General features: G+C 39.5%; 1 protein-coding gene across 10 annotated transcripts in view; it reads right to left on the bottom strand.

Moving 5' to 3' along the window:
- IL33 (interleukin 33) overlaps positions 1 to 24,434 on the bottom strand; it is a 51,590-nt gene that overhangs the window by 15,233 nt on the left and 11,923 nt on the right. For 5 of the 10 annotated variants that reach the window (XM_036331101.1, XM_036331099.1, XM_036331108.1 and 2 more), the window contains exons 1-2: positions 12,048 to 12,134; positions 3,619 to 3,833 (exon numbers count right to left, since the gene is read on the bottom strand). The exons of 2 other annotated variants lie outside the window; for them this stretch is intronic. The gene's annotated coding sequence lies outside the window, so the exon portion shown is untranslated. Of the gene's footprint in view, positions 1 to 3,618; positions 3,834 to 12,047; positions 12,135 to 24,434 lie in introns of those variants that run through there. 3 more of the 10 variants (XM_036331102.1, XM_036331106.1, XM_036331104.1) reach the window with 3 other exon arrangements.

Below are 24,434 nucleotides of genomic sequence, written 5' to 3'. Positions count from 1 at the left end.
ACTGTGGTTCGTGGGGAAAATGGTACTTCTTCTCTAGTCTTAAAATCTCTCTGACATTGCTTAGAAAATTAACCCCAAGAAATCTGAGGCATTTCTATACACCAATAGTGAACTTTCGGAAAGAGAACCTAAAAAACAATCCCATTTACCATCGCACCAAAAAAATTAAGCTACCTAGGAATAAACTTAACTAAAGAGGTAAAAGACCTCTACTCAGAAAACTACAGGACGTTGAAAAAAGAGATAGAGGAAGACATAAACAGATGGAAGAACATACCGTGTTCATGGATCGGTAGAATCAACATCATTAAAATGTCCATACTACCCAAAGCAATCTATAAATTCAACGCACTTCCCATTAAAATACCAACGGCATACTTCACAGATCTAGAACGAACTCTCCAAAAATTCATCTGGAATAAAAAAAGACCCCGAATAGCTGCAGCGATCCTGAGAAAGAACAAAGTAGGTGGGATCTCAATACCAGATATCAAACTGTATTACAAAGCCACTGTTCTCAAAACTGCCTGGTACTGGCACAAGAACAGACATATAGATCAATGGAATAGAATAGAGAGCCCAGAAATCGGCCCGAACCAATATGCTCAATTAATATTTGACAAAGGAGGCAAGAACATACAATGGAGTCAAGATAGTCTCTTCAATAAATGGTGTTGGGAAAATTGGACAGATATATGCAAGAAAATGAAACTAGACCACCAACTTACACCATACACAAAAATAAACTCAAAATGAATAAAGGACTTAAATGTACGATGGGAAACCATAAAAATTCTAGAAGAACCCAAAGGCAATAAAATCTCAGACATATGCCGAAGCAATTTCTTCACTGATACAGCTCCTAGGGCACTTGAAACTAAAGAGAAAATGAACAAATGGGACTACATCAAAATAAAAAGCTTCTGCACAGCAAAAGAAACCATCAACAAAACAACAAGAAAACCCACTGCGTGGGAAAACATATTTGCCAATGTAATATCTGATAAGGGCCTAATCTCCAAAATTTATAGGGAACTCATACAACTTAACAAAAGGAAGATAAACAATCCAATCAAAAAATGGGCAAAGGACCTAAATAGACACCTTTCAAAAGAGGACATTCAGAAAGCCAAGAGACATATGAATACATGCTCCAAGTCACTAATCATCTGAGAGATGCAAATCAAAACAACAATGAGGTACCATCTCACACCTGTCAGACTGGCTATCATCAACACATCAACAAACGACAAGTGCTGGAGAGGATGTGGAGAAAAAGGAACACTCGTGCACTGCTGGTGGGAATGCAGACTGGTGCAGCCACTATGGAAGACAGTATGGAGTTTCCTCAAAAAACTAAAAATGGAACTCCCATTTGACCCTGTGATCCCTCTTCTAGGAATATATCCCAAGAAACCAGAAACACCAATCAGAAAGGATATATGCACCCATATGTTCATTGCAGCACAATTCACCATAGCTAAGATCTGGAAACAGCCTAAGTGCCCATCAGTAGATGAATGGAATAGAAAACTGTGGTACATCTACACGATGGAATACTATGCTACCTAGGAATAAACTATGCTATCTAGGAAGGAACTCTTACCATTTGCAACAGCATGGATGGACCTGGAGAGCATTATGCTAAGTGAAATAAGCCAGTCAATGAAGGAAAAATATCACATGACCTCACTCATTCATGGATAATAAAGACCATTATAAACTTAGGAACAATAATAGATACAGAGGCAGAGCTGCCTCAAACAGATTGTCAAACTGCAGCGGGAAGGCCGGAAAGGGTTGGGGGGCAGGAGGGAGTGGGGTAAGAGATCAACCGAAGGACTTGTATGCATGCATATAAACATAACCAATGGACATAAGACACTGGGGGGTAGGGGAGGACGAGGGATTGTCAAGGGCGGAGGGAAAAAAAGGACACATATGTAATACCCTTTGTAATACTTTAAGCAATAAAACTTTAAAAAAAATCTCTCTGACATTGCTGAATTCTACAATAGTTATTGCTTCCTTTATTAAGCATTGCCTTTTATTTTCTAGGTTAAACAAAATAAAATCCAAATTATTGGATTGGCTACCATTGAAATCTCTTCATATTGCTCAGCTTTTCTAGCAGGGTAAGGAAGCAGCATTGAGTTCCTGGTTCAAAGGACTCATTGGAAGATAAATTTCATGCCCCTTTAATTTTGTCCCTGGCCAACCCCAAATAGGCTAAAATTTTCTTGTCTAGATGGAAGTAGAATCTTCCATGCAGCCATACTATGTTCAGACAGTTTAATGAGCAAAATCCTTCAATGATAGGGCAGTTGAGGACTCCCTCTTCTGCCTCTGAGAATGAATATTATTCACAGAGCTTGAGGGCCTCACATAAATCCTTATCTTCTTTCTCTGATTTTCTCACCTTTACTGTCAAGAACACTTAGAAGTAAAGAGTCTTGGACATTCTTTTACTGAGCTCCTAACTTTATAGATGAGTGGGCCAAGTAAAACTGAAAAATTAAGTGCCTTGCTCAGGATCACATAAGCTGAACTAGGACCAGAATCTGTTATTCCAGAGCTTCCCTACCCTGTCTCCTTTTCTTCCCCATCCAAATGTAGGAATAAAAGAATCAGAACTGGGAATTTAACTTCAAATGCTGGTTTTCCAACTTCTTTGAAATAATACATTTTTTAATATGGTAGTTAATTGTTAATCATAACATGGGATAGTGCAGGTCAGTAACCTTATTGTAGTTAAACTTTAAATTGTACAGAAAATTGTACAGAAAATAAGTCAAACAGTAATCTGCACATAGTAGGCATTCAGGTATACTACTTTACTGATAACATGAAAATTGCATTGCTGGGTTTTTTATTGTTTTCTCTTATCCATGGATGATTATGCCCTAGAAAAAAAATTCCCCTGGATACACATTAAAAAGCAAACAAACATAAAATGTTACATTTTCAAATAAATCTAGGAAATGTTCAATCTATATTCCATTTCTTGGGAAGTCAGAACTTACATTAGCATAGTAAAGGTGATGCCAGTCCTTCACTGAAGAATCATGGGTATCTTTGTTTAATTATTTTCAGTAATTATTTAATTTTGTAAATAATCACTCCCTCTGTTAATACCCCTATGGACTAGTTTGAGAGAGCACACTTGGAGGAACTCTGCTCTAAACCCTTAGCTTGCAGAGTTAAGCAAGGTAGATTAGAAACTGAAATACCACATTTATGATGGAGTCACTGACACAGAGAAAGCTGGCTGTTTTTTAAGAATCACATGATAAGTCAAAAGCATAGTCAGGAAATATTCTACTGCAATTCTACTGCTAGGAATTTATGCTACCAATGAACTTACAAAGATTTACCAAGAATCAGAAAATCCTATCCTAAAAAACAAAGCATTCTCTTTAAACAACCTACAAATCTCTTACTAAAAAAAAAAATACCATAACTCCTTTCACTATTTTTTCAGACTTAAAGTTTACTCTTTACTCTCCTACTTTTAAATAAAAATATTTCAGACTATATCACAATATAAACATTAATTTTTTGTGCTGCTTTTCCAATAACTTAAGGCAAATATTTTTGCACACTGGTTATGATACTCACCTAAGTTATAAACAATGAAGTGCTGGTTTCCAATGATGAGGTTTCCTGTCGTCATTTGGTAGTAGTTGAGGCAGTTATATTCTAACTCTGCTTATATACACACACTTGGATTAAGCAATATCGAGTGACAGCATTTGATGAATGAGGCAATGCAAATAGAGCCAGTTGAGTAGGTTAGAATGAATAAGAACATGTTTTGTTCCCATAGCATAATCCTAAACAGAGCGTTTACATTATTTTAGCTGTAGTACTTTCAATGAGTTTTCTCAGTTAATCATTAATTTTTATCAAACCTCTATGACATGGACTCTAGTTAGTGTTTATTACTCAGTATACAGAATTTAAGGGAACAGATTATTTAATTGCCTTTCTCTTTTCTACAAAGTTTAAAACTTGTGAAGTATTTTTTTTGTTTATAAAAATGATGTATATGCACTTAGAAAATGTGTAATTGACAGGAAAGCATATATGCTATAGATTCTGACTTTTTCTTTCAATGTAGAAATACTGTGCATATCTATTTTTTATAAAAAAGTAGAATCACACTACGAATATTTTTTAAGTTGATTTTTCTCATTTTCTAATTAACACTACACCATGAATACTTGAGATGTCAGGAATATTATTTTACAAGAAGCATTATAAATAGTATTCAATCATATAAGTATGCCAAAACTAATCGTTTTTTGATTAACACTTTGGCTGTTTCTAGTTTTTCCTTTCTTTTCTCTAAAAAAAAAAATTATTGCCCTAACCAGTTTGGCTCAGTTGATAGAGCATTGCCCTGCGGACTGAAAGGTCCCAGGTTTGATTCCGGTCAAGGGCATGTACCTTGGTTGTGGGCACATCCTCAGTAGGTGGTGTGCAGGAGGCAGCTGATCAATGTTTCTCTCTCATTGATGTTTCTAACTCTCGATCTCTCTCCCTTCCTCTGTAAAAAATCAATAAAATATTTTTAAAAAATAAAAAATAAAAAGATAAAAAAAAGTTATTGTTGACAGTATTACAGTTGTCTTCCATTTTACCCACCTTTGACCCCTCTACCCAGCTTCTGCCCCACCTCAGGCCCCATGGATTATACATATATGCATATAGTTCTTTGGTTAATCACTTCCTGTCCCCTTCACCCCCTCTTTTTTTTTTCCCCTAATATCACCAGTGTTGCAACTGACAGCTGTGTGTGTGTGTGTGTGTGTGTTCTGATTCTTAGTAAATCTTTGTAAGTTCATTGGTAGCATAACTTCCTAGCAGTAGAATTGCTGTACCAAAGGGTACATGCATCTTCTATTTTAATAGATATTACCCAATTAACTTCCTGTAGTTTGTATTGATTTATAATTGTTTCAACAATCCAGGTTCATGCCTTTTTCTTTACTGCCTTAGCAGCAATGAGTGTCATCACCTTTAAAATGTTTGTCTTTCTATAGAGAGGACAATACTTCATACTTTCAATTTTTTTATTATTTAGTGAGATTGAGCATTTTTTAAAAACACATCTGTTGTCAATTTAAATAAATTATTAATTTATATGAACTCTTTGTAAATTAAGAAATTAAATCCTTGTCTGTGATATGTGTTAAAAATTTTTTCCCACTATAATTTGTCTTTAGACTTTGTTAATGGTATTTTTTCTTCACACATAAGTTTTCAAATATTCTGAGGTAAAATTTAATCAATGTTTTCTTTTAGAAATTCTGGATTTTGTGCTTGGCTTCTACAGGATTCCCTCCTCTCTTCAAAGATTATAAATAAATTATGACATTTTCTAAAACTCTTATAACTTACTATTTAAAACCTAAAATTTTGATTCACTATTACATTTAGTGTAAAGAATAGGTTAGGCCTGGCTGGCATGGCTCAGTGGTTGAGCATCAACCTATGAACCAAGAGGTCATGGTTCAATTCCTGGTCAGGGCACATGCCTGGGCTTCGGGCTCAATCCCCAGTGTGAGGCATCCAGGAGGCAGCCCATCAATGATTCTCTCTCATCATTGATGGTTCTTCCTCTCTCTCTCTCTCTCTCTCTCTCCCTCTCTCTCTCTCTCTTTCTCTCTCTCTCTGCTTCCCTTCCTCCCTCCCTCCCTCCCTCCTTCTCCCTTCCTTCCTGAAATCAATAAAAATAACATTTTAAAAATGGTTAGATTTTTTTTTACGCCCTAAGTGCTTATCCCAACCACATATGTAATCCAATTTAGACAAAGCTAAGTTTCATGTTATGTAGGGACCAGAAAGTAGAAGGCTGTGAGAGCAACAATATGAACTTTGAATTTTATCCTGTAGCCAACTGGAATCTTTTAAAGGTTTTTAAAGCAAGTGAAATATAATAAAAAATGTGTTTTGTGAATGTAATTTTAGGCCAGTTAGGAAGGCACTAAAATAGCCTGACAAAAAGTAGTGAGGACAGAGCCAGGGCAATGTTAGTGAGACTGGTAAGGAGAGAATGAAGGTGATGAGTGCTACAGGCATTTTATACAGTCCTAGTGTTACCGGACATGAAACAGGCCCAGAGCCGGGCAGTAGTGTGTGGTTTTTGATTTGTGCAGGAAAGATTTCACAGCACAAATCCAGGTGATTTTGAGAGTATGTTTATTAAAGTGGGGACAGTGAAATAAGGAAGGGTGTAGGACAGAAGAAGAAACAGGAGAGATCTTAGGCGGGGCTGCTTTGGTTCACTTGAGAAATAAAAGTCATAGTGAAAGAAGTGTGTCTCTGTGGGGCATCTGTCAGCTTACTGGAAAGTCAGAGAAAGGGGGGCCATGGAAACAGGTTTGGGGGTTAGCCTGGGACAAACTGCCACTGCCCATGGCTCCCCCGATTGCAAGTTTCATGAGGTCCCTTAGAGTTTAAGAGAGTTTGTGAGGAAAGAAGAAGGAGAACGGAAAGGCATGAGCATGCTCCTGGGAGGAAAAGGATGCTCTGCATGCTCTGGGTCCTGGGTCTTGAGGGTTTTAAAGGCTGAGAGTTTAGGCAAACGTCTTAGAGGAGGATCTCAATAGAATATTCATCAGCTTTATGTTGATACACCAAAATGAAATGTATTCCCTTAATTATATCGGTCCTTGGGTGTGGTTGGCAAATGGCACTAATTGGATTTTTGCTGTCTATCTCCCTTGAGTAGGGTGATTTAAGCTATTTACCCTCTGGTTGAGGAGAAGTATAAACCTTTTACTCTTTTTCTTTTTTGTTACACAATTTTTTCCTTTTTTTTTTTTTATTGATTAAGGTATTACATATGTGTCCTTATCCCCTCATTGCCCCCCCCCCCCGCCACCTCCTGCTCATGCCCACACCCCCTGGTGTCTGTGTCCATTGGTTATGCTTATATGCATGCATACAAGTCCTTTGCTTGATCTCTACTCTTTTTCTTAAAATTAAATCTTTATTGTTGGAAGTATTACATATGTCCCCTTCCCGCCCTCCCCCCGCATTGACTCCTTTTAGCCTGCCCCTCCCTTGCCTTCTTTCTGAGATTCCACAATCTGTTCTGTGCTTCTATGTCTCTGGATCTATTTTGTTCATCAGTTTATTTTGTTCATTAGATTTCACATATGAGTGAGATCATATGATACTTGTCTTGTTCTGACTGGCTTATTTCACTTAGCATAATACTCTCCAGTTCCCTCCATACTGTCTCAAAGGGTAAGAGATCCTTCTTTTTTACTGCTGCAAAGTATTCCATGGTGTAAATGTACCACAGCTTTTTTATCCACTCATCTACTGATGGCTGCTTGGGCTGTTTCCAGATCTTAGCTATTATCAATTGAACATAGGGATGCATACATTCTTTCTGATTAGTGTTTTGGGTTTCTTAGGATATATTCCTAGAAGTGGGATCACTGGGTATAATGGCAGTTCCATATTTAATTTTTTGAGGAAACTTCATACTGTTTTCCATAATGGCTGCACCAGTCTGCTTTCCCACCAGCAGTGTACAAGGTTTCCTTTTCTCCACATCCTACCCAGCACTTGTCATTTGTTGGTTTGTTGATGGTAGTTATTTACTCTTAAGTGTCCTTGGGTAGAGGAGTTAGGATTTTGCAATTTACTAGAATGGCTGTAAACTGCTTGGCTGTTTAACTATCTGTCTCAGTTTCCCTATTCCACTTGTCCTGGTTTACTAGCCTGTCTCACTAGAAAGGGTCCCAGAGATCTCTGTTCCAGCTCCACCAAGTCACACAATCCCTAGTGGCTAGGTAAGGTTAGGTTACAATCTAAGTTCCACTCCCAATTCTGGGTTGTGTCTGCCACAGAGCCTCCACAGCCCTTTTTGGATGTGGTTGTATCAGCTCTGGACTGGGGAGACAGGAGATGAAGGGAAGTTAAAGTGGTGCCAGTGGTTCAGGGTAGGAAACTCAGGTGTGGAGTTCATTGGCAGGGACAGGTAATGAGTATGATGTGGGACAGATGACATTTGAGATTCTTGAAGAACAATTATATGAACATTTTGGCAGGGAGCTGAAACTAAGTCATGGGAACAGGAGGCCAGAATTAGCTATGTGGATTTGTTCTTCATTTGTGAAAGCATAGGAGTTGAAGCTGGTATAGGAATAAATGAGATTGTATGACCTGAGTGTGGAGCAGGAAGAGACAGCATGGTCTTTCTAGATCAAGCATGTCAAACTTGTGGCCCGCGGTCCGCATGCAGCCCGCAACAAATATTTTTGTGGCCCAGCCAATATAACGGTATACAAGAAATGTTTTAATAAAATTTCATAACTTAACTTTTATAATATCCTGTTATACATAATTATTAATAACAAACTACAACATTCACTAATGACAGATTACTATTGCATTCATTTCCCTTACATGCTTTACATGCAGGCGCACCATTTCTCTCCACTAATACTAGCAGTGAATATTTTAGCAGCCGATTACCACACCATTAGTCTTGTACTGACTTGTTTGGTGTGTGCAACAGGAAATATTTCGCTTCCGGAGAACAAAAAAAAATAGGTTTATTTGCTTTACACTTACTAATTTGTGCAGTTATTCAGTGTCTGGTAAGTTAATGCTCAAGAAAAATATTAATTTTTATTAAAATGTTCTATTTATGTTAATGGTTACTCATTTATTTTAGCTCTTTGTATTCAGCATGTCTCTATCAAAATAAACCTACGTTTCTATGAAAACTGAAGCTTTTGTTTTTTTGCGGCCCACATAAACTTGAACCTTGTTTATTTGGCCCGTGTTAGCCTTTTAGTTTGACATGCTTGTTCTAGATGGAACTATAGGGAATATTACATTTAAGAGGTAAGAAAAGAATTAGAAAAGAAGACCAACCCTATCCAGTTTGTCTCAGTGGATAGGGCGTCAGCCTGTGGACTGAAGGGTGGGGTTTGATTCTGGTCAGGGCACATACCTTGTTTGCAGGATTGATCCCCAGCCCTGGTTGGGGCACATGTGGGAGGCAACCAATTGAAGTGTCTCACATTGATGTTTCTCTCTTTCTGTCTCTCCCTCTCCTTTCTACTCTCTCTAAAAATCAATAAAAAATATCTTCAGGTAAGGATTAATAAAAAAATAAAATAAATAAAAATGACCAAAAAAAAAAAGCAGAAAAAAGAGAAGAGGTCATATTATGAAGGCTAAGAGAGAAGATCTCAAAAATGAACATTTGGTGATGAGCACTAGAGACCCGGCTGGAGATTAGAGACCTTGGAGAGAGTCCTTTAAGCATGGTGGGCTCTCTAAGAAACGTCAGTGGACTGCACAGTTTGAAGAAGGAGTGAGACTTTTTCAAGAAGTACAATAGTGAAAGGGAAACAAAGAAAGAGAGAATGGTATTTTGACAGAATACATGTAGAAGAGCAAGTGCTGCTCACCAGTTAGGTGATCTTGGGAAAATTAGTCTCTAAAGCCTCAGTTTCTTCATAATAATGGTTTATCCTCATCATTTGAAGTCATTGGATTTGTGAGAATTATATGAGAAGGTATATTTTAAGCATTTAGCACAGTACCTGGCACATAGCAAGAACTTAATCCATGTTGTATCATGATTGTTAGTATTGAGGTTATTTGTTAGGTCTGATTAAATACTTGAATCAACACCCCCTCCAATAGGAACCGACCTTTAGACCACTTCACAACCAACATTCCCTTTTTCTGAGACCACATTCCAATTGCTAAGACCATTATTCTTCCCCTCTGGACCTTCCTAGGATCTGGACCTGCCTAGAGAATTCTCTGCCCAGAAAAAGCCTGTCTAGAATCCTTAAAATCTCTGACTCCTTGTCCCTGGGTGCTGGTGCCTTTTTGGGGCTCAGCCAATCTGATATCCAAACGATCTAGTAAATTTATAATCCCTTACTACTTTTGCCCTCGTTCATTCCTTCTTCAGTGATGCTAACATTTGGTGCCTGCTTCCTCCTTTCCTCTACCTTTTCTCTAGCCTCATATGCCTATACATAATTTTCTAATTTTTAAGTTCAACTGACTTTAGCTTTTCTTACAGAAAATCTATAAAGTAGATTTGTTAACTTAATGTAATGTCTTGTTCTTTGTTGAAGGTATGTTTCTTGAAAGGGAGAGTGTTCATAAATGTCAATCTAAGAAATGCTGGTTGTTTATTTTTTAGTTATCATTGGAAAATTAAGGTTTCTAAGAGTTAAGAATTCTAATTAAATTAGAAAGAAATTGTATGGTTTTGGTAATAGAAGCATAAGGCATGGATATGCATTATGAAGGAAAAAGAAAGTGAATTAAAGTTGTAAGAAGGTTTGTGAAAGTTATAGGTTTGTAGGGAGAAATACTAAAAGGAAGTTATATAAATGACACAGGCCAGTAAGCCAGGACAAGCAGAATAGGGAAACCGAGATGGTTAAACAGCAGTTTGCAGCCATCTAGAAAAACCTAGATTCTAAGCAGTTTGTAGCCATCTAGTAAATCCTATCTTCCATAAACCAAGGACACTTAAAAGTAATGATTTGCACTATTCCTCCCCAGCCAGAGGATAAGTAGCTTAAATCAACCTACTCAGGGAGACACATAACAGAAATCCAATTAGTGAGATTTGCCAACCACACCCAAAGACAAATGAAGCTAAGAGAATAAACCTCATTTTTTTATATTAGACTACAACCCTCCAAACTAATGTCTCTTTCCTTTCGCCAGACCATCCTATATAATAAAGAGGGAATATGCAAATTGACTGTCACTCTGCCACAAAGATGGCTGCCTGCAGCAGAGGCGGGGGTTTCTGTAACACAAGATGGTCTGCGTCCACAGTGGAGGCTGAGTTCCTGTAACAAGTCTTAATGAGCAATCAGCAGGGACCTGAGGCTGTGCGCCCACCCCCCACCATGGGGCTTGACAGGGGACCTCAGGCCGTGCATCCCGCCTTGGCGCCAGGCCAGGGGACCTCAGTCTGCGCCCCCTGCCCAGCAGAGCTTGACTGGGACCTCAGGCCGTGCCCCCTGCCCCGGCACTGGATTGGGAGACCTGAGGCCGCACCGCCTGTCTGGTGGAGCTTGACAGGGGACCTCAGGCCATGCCCCCCACCCAGCGGGGATTGACAGGGGACCTCAAGGTGCACCCCCTGCCCCAGTGCCAGGCCAGGGGACCTGAGGCTGTGCCCCCCTGCCCAGCGGGCTTGACAAGGGTGGGACCGGCTGGGTCTGGATCTAGCCCAATGTGGCCGGGGAGCAGCTGGGTCTGGGTCTCGTGTGATTTTGAGGCACACATGGGTGGGCAGGGACTTGACTCTGGGTCTCATGATGTGCCCCAGACTCTTATAGGAGGAAGATTTTCATATATATTTTTACTAATTTTCTTTCATCTCTGACACTTCTATTATAGAGAAAGGGCAAATAGCAATATTAAAATATTTCCTCTAATTAATCCCCTTTTAATGTGCATGAATTTCATGCACCGAGCCACTAGTTTGTTATAATTCTTGCTGTTCTAGTAGTTGCCTCAATAACACTAAAATTTAGAAAGCACTTTGTCTCCACCATGTTACAAGCCCTGATTGTACTCAGGATATACCACCCCTAGACACCATCACAACCTCTTTTGCTCAGACTTCATTATCTCTCTGACAGAGAGCAAGGATTTTGGCTTTAAAGGAAAATCTCATCCCCTTTCAGCAGGAAGCAGCTAAGAGACCCTGAACACCTTTTTCCTTGAAAGAATTCAGGAGGAGAAGATGTAGACCCTGAGATCTCCAGAGCAAGGATGATGGGCCAGGTATAGGTATAGAAACTCACTGGGCCTGAAAGCTACTAGCAAGGGCAAAACAGGGAAAACAAGAACCTCACCCCCCGGGTAACCTATATTCCCCTTTCATATCACTAGGCAGGCAGCTTAGAGCCCTGATATTTTCCTTCCTAAAGATAACATCTAGGCCTGATTTGTATTTTAGCTCCAGGCCCATAAAAGTAGCAAAACCAGACAAGCGACACTGTGGCAGCCTCAGGACCAGCTTTTACCTCCCAAGTCGCTCAACAGGACTGCTTTGGAGCCTTCACCAGCCAGGCTCTTGGGGAAATCATGCTGCTGCAGCACCTCACTCCAGCCATGAGAAATCTACACAATGTTCCAGCCAACGACCTTAATCAAAGTCCATTCCCTCTGATTTCAACACCCCTCCCCCCCCCCCCCCCTAGCAGGAAGCAACTACAGAAGATATGACCTTCGCCCCTATTCCATAAAACAAAAAAGCTGGAATGTTAGGTCTGATCAAATAATTGAATCAACACCCCCTCTACTAGATCACTTCACAACTGACATTCCATTTTACTTACTATTATACTTCCCCTGCTGAGACTATTATACTTTTCCTCTGGAACTTCCTAGGATCCGGATCTACCCAGAGAATTCTCTGCCCAGAAAAAACCTGCCTAGAGCCGTGGTCGGCAAACTGCGGCTCACAAGCCACGTGTGGCTCTTTGGCCCCTTGAGTGTGGCTCTTTAACCACGTGCAGGCGCGCGTACATTGCGATTGAAACTTCGTGGCCCATGTGCAGAAGTCGGTTTTTGGCCTGGGCGAATCTATTTTGAAGAAGTACTGTTGATATTTGGCTCTGTTGACTAATGAGTTTGCCGGCCACTGGCCTAGAGTCCTTTAAAATCTCTGACTTCCTGTCTCTGGGTGATGGTGACATTTTGGGGCTCAGCCCATTTGGTATCAGATGACCTAAAAAATTTATAATCCCTTACCACTTTTGGCCTCATGCATTCCTCCTTCAGCAACCCTAACAGTATTTTACTGTGATGTGGGACTCTTGAGAATGTTTTAATTCATAAAGAAAGGAACCAATGAAAAGTAGAAAACTTGATATAATAAAGCCCTAGTGGAGACAGAGAAGAGAGAGGGAAATAACTCTACTGGAAGAGTAAGCTTTGAAAAGGAGAAGGGATACTTCTTTTTTTATAGGAGAGGAGGAAAAGTGAGAGAATGAGAGAGATTTTAAGGACTAGGAACATGACCTTGAAATCTTGTAAATGGTTTGAATCTTCTTCATAAAATAGATTGTGAGAAGAATTGTAGAGATTAATAGAAATACACATGAGTTTGAATTTTTGAGGCTAAGTGGGAAAAATCTGAAACAGTTTCTTGGAGAATATATACAAAAATTAACTAAGGAATGGGGAACTACTGTTCATGGATATTGAATTTTAGTTTAGTTAGATGAAAAAAGTTTTGGAGATGGTTGCTTAGCAATGTGAAAGTACTTATGTTACTGCACTGTACACGTAAAAATGGTTAAACAGGAAATTCCAATGTTCCCTATCCTGGAGATAGAGATGTTCTGATGATAATGGTAGTCAGGATGAGCTTTTGTGGGTGAGCTATGGAAAAGTATTAAAGAGTCATCAAGACAGGCACTCAATTTATCAAGGGTGATGACAGTAGAAGCAACATGGAATAGAAAAGAACATCAGGGTCCCTGATGACCAGAATAGAAAGAAATGAACTTAAGTCCTTGGGCCCAGGGCTGGGGTTAGCAAGGGCAACTTCCTCTATTGGCCCTGGGAGATGAGCACACAAGGAAAGAGAGTGGGTTTTGAGAATAATGGTATCACCAGGGGAATGCCATATTTAAGGTAATAACAGGAAATAGGAGCTTTTTAAGAAAAGAGGAAGGAGTGGGTAAGGAGTATGCATTTATGTGGGAGGGGAATATTACAGAGGAGATGACATACTTTTAAATTATTATTTTTTAAAACCTGAAAGAAGATTTTAATTTATCAACATTAAATAGAAATGTAATTGTAAATAGAAATTGTAATTGGTAATGCACCCCTGAGCAACAAGAAAAATATATGGGGATATAGTCCTTTCTAAAGTTACAATATGTATGGTTACCTCTTTGACTGAAAAAGGCTTACAGAAACTTAAATTCAACAAATATTAAGTGCTAATTATTTGCCAGGGACTATGTATTCCATCAGTCTTAACCCAAGGGATACTGTAAAAATTTTCATTTCACTTTGTCATATTATCTACATTTGACCAACTGGAAAATCATTTATTGAATCACTAACCTTCTCTTACATGTCAGACAATACCCTTTGTTTAGCAATTTCTCTCCTTTTAATAAGTCCAGTCATTTTTTAAATATATTTTTATTGATTTCAGAGAGAAAGGGAGAGGAGGAGAGAGAGAGAAACATCAATGATGAGAGAAAATCATTGATCGACTGCCTTCTGCACACCCTACACTGGGGATCAAGCCCCCAACCAGGCATATGCCCTGACTCGGAATTGAACCTTGACCTCCTGGTTGATAGGTTGATGTCGCTCAACCACTGAGCCACACTGGCAAGGCCATGGTTGGTCTTTCTTATCTTACTGTGAATTTTACTTTTAAAAACAAATGCATTTAATCATATTTTTCCCTGTGAGGCACCTCGTTGTTAAATACAGGGTTTATAAGATATTTTTATTAAAAATACATGTTCTTAAAAAAATACATGTTCTTATGGAAAATTTGAATAGTATAGAAAATTGAAAGTTCAACCTTTGATGTTGTAGTACAGTGATTTTCCATATGTATGCTGCAAGAATTTTTATAACATGTAATGTCTAACTTTTTAGTCAGGGACACTGATCTCTTTTCCATTAAATTGTCAAATAAAAAAAAAATGACATTAGCCCTAGTCAGGTGACTCAGTTGGTTGAAGCTCTGTCCCATGCACCAAAAAAGGTTGGGGATTCAATTCCCGTCAGGGCACATACCTGGGTAGCAGGGTTTGATCCCTTGTTGTGGTTCATACAGAAGGCAACCAATTAATGTTTCTCTCTCATATTGATGTTTTTTTCTCTCTTTTTCCCTTCCTCTCTCTCTAAAATCAATGGAAACAACTCGGGTGAGGATTTTAAAAAAAGAAAAAATGACAACAGTCAACACAACAATAGCCATCCAGAGTGAATAAATAAAAATTATACCTAATGTTTTTTGTCAGATCAACAAAAAATATATTTTCTTGGTGTGCTCCAGAATTTTAGTAATTAGTTTATGTGTGCCATGATATGAAAAAGGTTGAAAATCACTGCCCTAGTAAGTAGTTAAGTGCTTTGAAAGGAAACATGACTAGTAATCATTGTTAGGAAATCCTAATCTCCCTGAGGTCCTGAGGTCACAAAGGAGGCTGGATTGGTATTTGTTTGTACTATAGCATTGAGTGCTGCCTTGTTATAACAACAAAAATAACTCAAACACTTGTCTCATGCTGGGCTAGGTGCTGGGGTTACATAGCTTACTCTTTCCTGCCCTCCTAGAGCTTACTTCCTTTGGGGGAGGTAGATATTGAATAAATAATCACAAAACAAATCATTTATGAACAGTGATAAATAAGAATTAGGCTGGTAAAAAAGATAAAGGAGTGGAGTGGCCACAGAAGGTGGCATTAAGCTGTACCCAAAGGGTGTGAGAACATATGGGAAGAAGGGGACAGAGGGTACTCTCTGGGCAGAGAAAATCTCAGGTGCAAAGGACCTGACAGAACTTGAAATGTTTAGGGAACTGAGAGGGCCAGTGTGGCTGGAGCAGGTGAGCAATGGGGAGAGTATAATGTAATGTAGGTGCAAATAAAAGGGAAAGGGGGGAAGGCTGCATCCTGGAGATGAGGAGAAGGAGCTTGATTTTATTCAAAGTGCCATGGGAAGCCAAAGAAGGGTTTTAAGTAATACGGGAGGTTTTTAAGAGTGCTCTGGCTGCTACATAAGGATAGTAACCAGGAAGAAATGAAACCATCAAGGAGTCTGCATTAATTCAAGTTCTAAATAATGGCGTTGTTGGTGATGATGATAATGGTGATACAATTACAGTGTCTTGTGTCTCTTCTACAGGCCAGATGCTTTATATACCTGATCTGTAATGGTCAGCATGACCCTGATATTTGAGTATGATTGTCTCCATTTTCTTTTTTATAAAACCATCCTATCTGGTCTAGTCAGTTTGGCTCAGTGAATAGACCATCTACCTCTGTCCTGAAGGGTGCTAGGTTCAATTCTGGTCAAGGGCACATACCTCGTTTGCAGGCTAGATCGCAGGCCCTGGTCAGGGTGCATGCAGGAAGCTACCAAATGTGTTTCTCTCACATCAATGTTTCTCTCTCCCTGTCTTTCCCCCTCCCTTACATTCTCTCTAAAAAAATCAATGGAAAAATATCCTCTGGTGAGGATTAACAACAACAACACAACAAAAACTGTTCTATTGATTTTTTAGAGAGAGAGGAAGGGAGAGGAATAGAGAGATAGAAACATCAATGAAAGAGAAACATCATTAATTGGCTGCCTCTGCACCCCCTGCCCCCATCATCAACTGGCCTGTAACCTGAGCATGAGCTCTGACTGGTATCCAACTGTTAGCCTCTTGGTTCCTGGGTTCGATCACATACTTTCACATCTTCACAGCTTTGTTCTAGCTGTTCCTCTTGCTATAGATAACTCTTCCTATTTGCCTAAAAAAGGTTGAGTGGTTGAACCCACAACCTGAGTATGTGCCCTAACCAGAAACTGAATCCACCACCTTTCAGTGTACCAGACGACACTCCAACCAACTGAGCCACACTGGCCAAGGCTGATTGTCTTCCTTTTAGAGGTGAGATTAAGTGTTTTGCAAAAGGCCACATAGCTAATAAATAGCAAAGCCAGCCTCTGAAATCAAGACCATCTGGTTCTTTCTCTTACTCCATGACAGCCATTGAAAGAATGAGGTGGGATTGAATTCCTGGGCCTTAAAATCCATTCGCCACCTTGTCAAGTTTGCCTGTTTGATCCTGGCTGGTAGGAGGGAGAGGAAATGGGGTGCATGACTAAGCTTGGCCATACTATATGACTTCATTCTGGGAGATTTTGCATGGGAGCAGAAGGGAGAGGGCAAGAAAGGAAGGTGCTCACACTGATTCTCTGCTTTTTTGGTGTAGTGGCTTCACTTATTTCTTGGACAAATCAGAATAAGTGATGTGGAAGAAGGGGAGACTGAAGTTTGGGGAAGTGAGACAGCACTCTCCTTACCCAATCTGAATCATTTCCTGACCCCCTACTCTTCACCACTCTGAAAGTTCTATGTGTCACTTACCTGGACCTAAGAGAAGATATTCTAGAGAGAGGAAACGCTGGATAAAGAAATCTGGTGAATCAATCTATGACTCAAGCCAATCCCATGTGAGAGGAAAGGAGGGATAGTATGAATTTTTAGGGAAAATTGCTTTAACATCTCCAAGGTGAAAAACACTTAGCATTTATAAAGCACTTCTATGCTTTTCCACAGTTTTTCTGGCTGCAGTCTTATCTAATCATTTTTATGCACTGATACTACCTGCCCCTTCAGTCTTTCTAGCCTCACACAGCCCCTCCCTCCACACTCTGTACATTTTAGAACCACTGGACTGCTCCCTATTCCTCAATTCATCACACACTGTCACATGTTTACAACTTTGTTCAAGCTGTTCCTCTTGGTATAGATACCTCATCCTCTTTGCCTAAAAAGCTGCTAGCTAACCCCTGGAGCCCAATTCAAATACCTTTGTCTCCTTAACCACCAAAACTCAGGCAGAATTTATTGCTTCCTTTCTTAGTTGCTTATCATATCCAACTGTGTTTGTTTCTCTACTTCCTCTGCTGGACAGCTAGCAATTTGGAAACAACTTAGTTACCTATAGAACCCAGGTCTTCTCATTCTTGGGTCAATGTTCTTTCTAAAACATTTAAAGAAGCTGACTTTCTGTTTGACCTATGGCCCTGTAGTTTTAGTGTGACTAAACATTTTAAATTAAAACATTTTAATTATTCATTTCAATGTGTTGTTTTATTCTCCTCCAATAAAAACTTCCAGGCCAAATGAGTAGTTTTTAGTCAAAGTTTACAAAGCAAACAAAAGTACTAAGCACCATGGCAAGAGCCCACAGCAGAAATAGACAGCAGAAACCAATCTGCAAAAGCTTCATGTATTAGAACAATCAGAAATGACATATACCCCTAGCCCAGTGGTCGGCAAACTGCGGCTCTTGAGCCACACGTGGCTCTTTGGCCCCTTGAGTGTGGCTCTTCCACAAAAAACCAACTTCTGTGCATGGGCCACGAAGTTTCAATCGCACTGTATGTGCGCGCCCACACGTGGTATTTTGTGGAAGAGCCACACTCAAGGGGCCAAAGAGCCGCATGTGGCTCGCAAGCCGCAGTTTGCCGACCACTGCCCTAGCCGGTTTGGCTAAGTGGGTAAAATGTCAGCCTGTGGACTGAAGGGTCCCAGGTTCGATTCTGGTCAAAGGCACCATACCTGGGTTGTGGGCTCCATCCCCAGTGGAGGCGCACAGGAAGCAGCTGATCAATGATTCTCTCTCATCATTGATGTTTCTATCTCTCTCTCCCTCTCCTTTTCTCTCTGAAATAAATAAAAATATATTTTTAAAAAAAGAAATGACATATAAATAAACTGATTTTAATATGTTTGGCTGGTGTGGCACAGTTGGTTGGAGCATTGTCCTCTACAGGTGGCATGCTTGATTCCCTTTTAGGACACATACCTAGGTTGTGGGTTCAGTTCCCGCTTGGGGCATGTGTGGGAGGCAATCAGTTGATGTTTCTCTCTCACATCTCTCTCTCTCACATCTATCTCTCTAAAATCAATAAACATATCCTAGGGTGAGGATTAAAAAACAAACAAACATTAAAAAAATCTGCATAGCTGACTTAAAACTCCTTATTTTACAGATGAGGGAAGTGACATTCAGAGCAGATCTTACTCAAAGTTGCACAGTTATTGAGTGGGTACAGGGTGGAGCCAAGACCAGAACTCAGGTTTCCCAACTCAGAGTGGTAGCTGTGACTGCTTTTTCTTCTGTATCTTGCTACTGTTTCTTCTTTTTAAATATATTTTTATTGATTTCAGAGAAGGGAGAGGGAGAGAGAGAAACATCAATGATGAGAGAGAATCATTGATCAGCTGCCTCCTGCAGGCGTCCCCCCCCCCCCGCCCCCACTCCCACTGGGGATGGAGCCCACAACCTGGGTACATGCCCCTGACCAGAATCGAACCCAGGACCCTTCAGTCTACAGGCTGACGCTCTATCCACTGAGCCAAACCAGCTGGGGGGCGGTTACTGTTTCTTTAAAATACTAATTAACAGCAAAGAGAAACAAAATGTGAAGAAGTACAGGGAACAGTTTCAGTTAATCATGAAAATTTTTGGTATTGTCCTTATGTCTCATATGTGGAATTTAATAACTGTTTGAAAACATTCTTACACAATGCAGTGTGCCATCTCTGGGAACCAATGAAACTGCTCACTTTTTTGGATGGGTTAGGAGTGGTTGCCTTGATTTGTTTCCTTCTAGCTTATAAGACAACAAGCGGGTAGGGAAAGGTTTTAGAAGATGTGATTAAAACTGAGTCACAGCAAATAGTTCTGGCACAGCATTCTGCCACAGAAGAAGGTGGCAAAGGAACAACGGGTGGGGGCAAAATCTCCGCCTGGACAAAGGCTTTGCTGAGAGATAGACAAGGAAAAAGCAGGTGCCACAGCCTGTGTGTATATCTGAGTCATAGGTCATAAATCACCACTCAACACTGGAGATAAAATCTAATCTATTTTAATTCAGTTTACTGCTTTAGACATGGCTTGTTTTGTTCTCTAAATGTTTACACCTGGATCCACAAAAGAAGACAACTTGCAAGGGTAGACAATGCTGATATATCAAAATGTATCATCTCTGTTTATTCATGAAAAGATAGTAATTGCATCTGTGTGTGTGTGTGTGTGTGTGTGTGTGTGTGTGTGTGTATGAATAAATAAATGTATGTAAGTAAGAAAGAATTATTTCTGGATCTCTCCTAATTTTCTGCAAATATAGGCCAACAAGGGTGAGGTCATATGGAATTGGCAACAATACAATCAAAACAGACTGCTTAGTTGAGAATCAGAACTTGCCCATTAATGTCAGCTTTTACTCTGGGAATAGTGCCCAGATTCCAAAACCTAAAGTGGTTTAATATGCACAATTCCAAATCCTAATAAATACATGGTTCTTTGAGCATTACCTACCTTAAATTCTATCTCGTAATTTGTTGTTTGTTTTTTAAGAGAAACAAGATTTTTAGACAGGCCTTTATTATTTTAAAGATAATCTTCAAGGTAGAGTGATATATAACTTTAAATTGGCTCATTTGTAAAGAAGAAGGCTGATTTGGGTATATTTTTCAACCACATAAAACATTGATAAGAAGAAATTTATTTCAGATTCCACACATGTATGTTTACAGTCAGTGAAAGTATACCCAATTTCCATTCCCAGTGCATAGGAATGCCACTAGATACTTCTGGAATTGATCCTGGGAACTAGTAGGTTTCATTTGAAGGCAGATTTGGAAAACAAAGGAATAACAAGAGGAGTTTCTAAAAGAATGAGCCAGATGTTTATGGAAATGGGGAATGAAGGACTCTAATCTCTAAAATCTAGGATCAAGAAAAGGGAGCCCAAAGTACTAAATGAGTTAGTAAAACTTTGTACTGGTGGAAGATTAAGATATCAGCTTTTAAAATAAAAACATTTAAAAAAAGTTTTCTCCTTAAGGATAGGAGTGAACTACTGGTTTGTAAATTGCTTGCTAGTTATACTATGAAGACTAAAGATAAGTTTCAAAAATGCACTTTTGCTTTGTCTGAATTTTCTATTTAAAACTTCTGACACCCAACTAAATGATAACAACTATCTTTGTGCTAAAAATGAACAAAAACCTGTCAACCAATCAGCATTTATTTTTTTTTCCAATCAGCATTTAGTACTTTGATGTCACATGTAGAACCTCTAGATGATGAGGTTTATCAAATGCTTGTGATACATCACACAAAGCAAATACTTTGTTAAATTATATGTTATTTGAACAATGTTTTAATTAAGAAAATGAACAAGGGTGGATTATTTTTAGCTCATAATGATTCAACAATAACTTGACTAAATTTTTAATGTATGTTGTAGTCAAAGTCTAAAAAAAACTCAATTTCCAACCAGGGGTTTAAAAGATTATCCCCTTTTATTCTACTATAGTACAATGTTCTTAAAAATGTGATTCCTGGCTATTTTTTTTTTGAAATCCAAATGCAATATGATGGCGTGTTTTCTTCTCTACTTAATGTTGCCTTGCAACTGGGACAGGACACAACAGAGGAGTGCCTCAGCTCCAAAATTATAATCCCAGAAAAGATTTTTTCTTCTAAAGTGTGTTTGTTGTGTAACTCAAGTCTAGGGAATTAATACTAGTTGTCCGAGTGTGACATAATATATTCCTAGGAAAGGTGAAATAAATGTATGCTTTAAAATTGAAGAGGACCACAATGCCCACCTATCAAAATGGCTAAAATGAGGAAGACAGAAAATACTAGGTGTTTGCAAGGATTCAGGGCAACTGGAATTTGTGTACATGGCTGATGAGAGTATAAATTGCTACAACCACTTTTGAAAATAATTTGGTAGTATCCACTAAAGCCGAACATATGCATGCCTTTGACCCAACAATTCTACTTAATGGTATATACCCAATAGAAAGACATAAAAATGTCTCCAAAATACAGATAAGGGAATGTTTATAGCATCTTATTCATATAACTCTAAGCTATAGTAAACAACACAAATGTCAATCTACAGTATGACAAATACATTATGGCACATTTATTTAGAGGAATTCTAAACAGTAATGAAAGTAAACAAGCTACTTCTATGTGCAACAATACAGATGAAACTCAGAAACCTAATGTTGAATGAAAGAGGCCAGACACAAAACATGTATGAATTAAAATGTATGAATTCATTTATAAATAGTTCCGAAACCACACCAGCAAATTAAATATATGATATTAGAATGTACAGTATAATAATGGCTATTCCCAAGGTAGAGAGTAGCATGAAGAGGCTTCTGAAATTCTGTATTCTTTTATTTCTTTATATAATTACTTAGGTTTGTTTACTTTGTGAAAAGTCCTTAAGTTGTGCAGCCATGACTTGTGCAATTTTCTATGTGTATGTTATATTTATATGTTAATTAAATTAAACAAGTTAAAGGGAAGAGAGACTGTCAGTCAATTCTAAAATATATGGAGTTGAGCCCTGGCTCAGTGGTTGGAGGGTCAGCCTACGTATTGCAGAGTGGCACAGGTTCAATTCTAGTCAAAGGGAGGTGCCATTGTTGCAGGCTCTACCCGTGGCTCCCGTTGGGAGGCAACTAGTCGATGTGTCTCTGTCATATCGATGTTTATCTCTCTATATCTCTTCCTCTACCTTCCATTCTCTCTAAAAAAAATCAATGGAAAAAATATCTTCAGATGAGGATTAAATAAATAAATAAATAAATAAATAAATAAAATGAAGTCCACAGTTTCAAGTGTGGTGGTGAAGGAGACTCATTGACAGAATTAAGTAAGTACTCTATTTTGTGGTTAAAACAATTAAGGAAGCATCAATGTCTGTGTTTAAGAAAGAATTGAACCGTTGCTGCTGTGGCTTAGTTGGTTGAAGCATCGTGGGTTTGATTTCATCAGGGTACATATGCAGGTTGCAGGTTCGATCCTCAGTCAGGATGTGTGTTTCTCTCTCTCCCCCTTCCTCTTTCTAAAAATCAATTTAAAAAAAAAAGAATGAATTGAGATTTTTGTTCAAGATTGCAAAGTAGGTAAATGAGGTACTCACATCCTCCCACAACCACATCAAAATTACAGAACAACCAACATTCAGAACCACCGGAAATCTAGCTGAACAGAAGTCCTCTAACTAAAGATATACAGAAGAAACCACAAGGGGTGGAGATGCGGAACAGGAGGGATATTTCAGCTGTGGAGGTTCCCCCACTGAGGGGTAAGGGGGTTCCAGCCCCACAGAAGGACCTTCAGCCCAGAGTTCCAGTGCCAGAAACAGAAGTCCCCATAACTTATGGCTGTGAAAACCAGTGGAGATTGTGCCTGAGGGATTTGGAAAGCTGCTGGGGTCCTAGAAAGGGCCTCTTGAAGAACTGGCACACAGATTTACTTGGACTCACTCATTCTGAGCTCCAGTGCTTGGGAAGCAGCTTGGAAGGCACGAGGGACACACAGGAGGAACTGAATTGTCTGGTTTTGGGATGAGGGCTAGAGGGGTGGCTTTCTTCCAGATAGAAGTGCTGACAGAAGCCATTGTTCCTTTTCTGAGACCTCCTCCTGCAGTTGGTCACGAATCTGAGTCTCCAACAGCCTGGCTAACACTGATCACCTGCCCTGATGATTCTCTGAGATGCCCAACCCCCCAAAATATGGGCTCATCCAAATTTCTTTCAGTAGCTTTTTCATACAAATGATCTGCAATAACCCATGCTGCACTTTCCTAAACTCTCTCAAAGGTTCGTAAACTCCATACAGGCTGCATCTGGCCTCCATGTGCCCCATACCTCTTGCTAAGTGGTCCCAGGCCTGGCACTAGCAGCAGCCGGCCTCACTTTACAGTTTTGCCTCTTCCAGGCTCCTTCAAACTCAACACAAGTAGCAGCCATCTTCAGATCACTTTGTAGCTCATGCCAGGTGGCCCTAGGCAGGGCACAGGTGGTGGCTGATGTTGGCCTGCACCTCTTAGGAAGACCCAAAACCAGAACACTAGGTGGACAGCTTTAGAACACACTGGAGTGCCACCCAACCACTTCCACGAGTGACACACTCAGAGGTGGACTCATTGGGAACCAGAGCCCTGCTGAAGTGAGTCTTGCTCCATGGGTTTGGTCCCTGCACAGCAACTTCTCTGCTGTCGTCATGGTTGGTCCTCACAGCTGATCAGCCCAGGGAGTCAATCCCTCCCATTGACATGCCAATAGCAATCAAGGCTCAACAACAACAGGAGCATGTATATAGCCCCTTGCAGGGGATTGCACCTGCAGTGCCCAGCTCGGGTGACTGGGAAAGCCGCACCACTGGGCCTTACAGGACACTTATTGCATAAGGCCACTCTACTAAGACTGGGAGATATAGCAGCTCTACCTAATACATAGAAACAAACACAGGGAGGCAGCCAAAATGAGGAGACAAAGAAACATGTCCCAAATGAAAGAGCAGGACAAAACTCCAGAAAATGAATTAAATAAAATGGAAATAAGCAATATACCAAATGCAGAATTCAAAATACTGATTATAAGGTTGCTTAATGAACTTAGGGAAAGAGTAGATGAACTCAGAACTTCAACAAAGAAATAGGAAACATAAAAATGGAGGTAAAAAACATAAAAAAGAACAAGTCAGAAATGAATAATAACTGAAATGAAAAATGCATTAGAGGGAATCAATAGTAGTTTAGATAAAGTAAAGGATTAAATCAGCAACCCAGTGAGAAAAGCAAAAAGAACCCCCCTGCCAAAA

Source organism: Myotis myotis, unplaced genomic scaffold (assembly GCF_014108235.1).
Source record: "Myotis myotis isolate mMyoMyo1 unplaced genomic scaffold, mMyoMyo1.p scaffold_m19_p_12, whole genome shotgun sequence".
NCBI lineage: Eukaryota > Metazoa > Chordata > Mammalia > Chiroptera > Vespertilionidae > Myotis > Myotis myotis.
This window is presented reverse-complemented; position numbering and strand designations above follow the sequence as displayed.